Below are 2,679 nucleotides of genomic sequence, written 5' to 3'. Positions count from 1 at the left end.
AAAGGCAGAGTAAATGTTAAGCAAAAGCTTAGCTAAACCCAAAAAAAAGGATGCAAGATGACATAGGTCGCAGCGAGACTACTGAAGAAAATGCTTACCATTTCACTGCTCTCGAGTGGTTCATCGCGGACTGAAAGCGAAAGCCATGGGCCAATATCGGATTTGATGTTTCGACATTCTGCTCCACTCTGTGTATAGTAGACTAATGCTGATGCTGATGATAGGCTTCAGAGCACGACTGTCCACAAATTCGTTCATGATTTACAGACCTTTACATACACCTAGAGGGTGGACACAGAGCGAGAAACCTGTGGAGTGACTCCGGCACTCCAATCCGGCGGCACTCGGATTAATCGCGACTCTATGCGCTGTGTTGTGTGCGATACTGTAAGGCGGAATTCATAATCAAAATCAAAATGAGCTAGACCATGGCAGAAGAAAAAGACATAAGGAGAAAATATACTGTAAAAAGAAAACAGGAAAACCCACTAACTAATAATTCAAGTACTAAACCTAAAAGTGTACGGAAATGTGCAAGTTTTTATAAAGGATTCACGCTCATCACGCTCATCGTTTTGTCGTACGATTTGAGTTGCTGGCAGCCGAGTTTGGGAAGCGTTTGAATTCTACTGATCGAGCCAGGACGGCAGACATTGACATGTTAGTTAGATAAAAAAAACACACACACCCATTCTCACATTTAAACACCCGGAACACAAAAAGTCAAAACATATACTTTGTTAGGTTTAGCGCACGGTTTTCGGTTCACAAGAAATACATAGAACCAGTTTTTATTCTTGAATATTTAAGGCTAAGACAAAAAGGTGATGAGAAAGAACGAAAAAAAAAACCAAAAGCACATTGCAAGTAAAAGACATGATTCGAATGGTTTTGCTTCGAGCAAGCACACAGTGTAAGGAAAGTGTCAACGAGAGACAAAGTTGTTCAGTGAATCTGTGCCGATCTTGTCGATAGAACTTGATGAAAAGATGGTAAGCAAGTGACCACGCTATGTGTGCGGCAAAATGTATGTCAAGCACGGGCTGAGAAACAAACGAGCATTGTAAACACACTCACACAAACACAAAATTGCATATATTAACTGTGTATAATTACACTATAATCATGATTTGAATCTGAAACTTGAATTTGAATAATCGCGCCGCGTGAATGATGAAAAAATTGCGAATCCAACTCACACAAACGCCGGTAACAGTCATGCCAAGCGGTTAGTTATTTCAAATGCGTAGCCTCTTTTCTTTAGCTTACAGGACGCCCAGTGACCCCATCAATTGTAATGCAGTACTCAAAGAAAGGAAACCTATAACTGTCTGCTCAAGCATCGGAATAATTAGCCTTCAATTTATTTGATATCTGTAAGTGCATCTCTGTACATTGATATAGAAAAAAATGTGGCTATAACATAGAAACGGCGCATACTAACAGGCAACAAACACATTCATTACGTCAAGCAACAAATTCATGCACACAATAATATGTACGCGATTATAATTGAACCAAACGTGCAAATATGAGTGAACGAGAAATAAAGAAGAAAAGACATTCGGAAATAAAGTTTCACATGAGTTTATTGAATGATCGACCATCGAGTGCCGTATACCAACATCCACCGTACATCGTTTTGTTTGTATTTTTACGCAACATGCCCTTTCTTCCGCTTTTCACTTATGCCACGCAAGAAACTAATGTCCTACATCCGAGCGCACATGAGGACGTTTTTTGTTCGACAAATCCAAACAACCCGGACGGTTCCAATTAAACAGAAGTGGAACCACTTTTCCTTTCGATAAGGCCGACCTTTCATCCGCTCATTAATCACTTCCAGAGGGCAGGCTCCAAACAGGCAACTCTCACCGTCACCGTTCCCCTGCTGCCGAGATGTATCTGTCTGCCTGTTTGCTTCCGCTGAGGACCGCTGTGGGTTCCGATTTCATACAGCCTAAACCGCCGGCCAAAATCGATCCCACAAAAAGGACCATGACCCTGAGTGAGAAGCGAGAAAAAAAAAACTGAAAACACATGCTTCTCGAAACGGAACCACGGAAAGTAAACCATCAGCGCACAAAAAGCATGCGGCTTGCCCTCGGTTCCCATATAAATTAATATTTGTTTAATTGATAAAGTGTAATGCGTTGTCAGATGTCAGGAGAACTGATTTATTGCCCCAAACATGTTAATTATGTGTGCGCCAACGAACAAAAGCGTAGTAACGTGACGCAGCAAACTCGGAAGACACGAAACAAGGAAGCCACCGAAACTACGATTGATTTTGATGCGCTTGGATACGTTACTCGCTGCATGCAAAAGCGGAACTTCCGGAACGGTTCCGATGCCAGATGCAGCCACCAGCCGGAGGACAGCTGCCGCTAGGGACCGGTAAGGAACGCCAACCTGATACAACGACAAACTTGTCCGCCGATATTTTGGATATTCCTAGGCGGAAAGGCAAGGAGGGACGACCCGCACATTCTTTAATCCTTCAGCATGGCTGTGGATTGGCCGTGGTATCCGAAACCACATGATTATGACGCCGCCAAGAACGCCGTCACGTTCGTGATCAAGCTCGCCAGAGGCTAACGGCATGGTCGGCCTACCGAAAGTCCTGCCCACCGATATTTGGCAAGATCGACGGCCGCGGCATTTCTTAATCTTACAGGG

Source organism: Anopheles cruzii, chromosome 3 (assembly GCF_943734635.1).
Source record: "Anopheles cruzii chromosome 3, idAnoCruzAS_RS32_06, whole genome shotgun sequence".
In the NCBI taxonomy this organism is placed as follows: domain Eukaryota; kingdom Metazoa; phylum Arthropoda; class Insecta; order Diptera; family Culicidae; genus Anopheles; species Anopheles cruzii.
Note: the sequence above shows the minus strand (reverse complement) of the source record.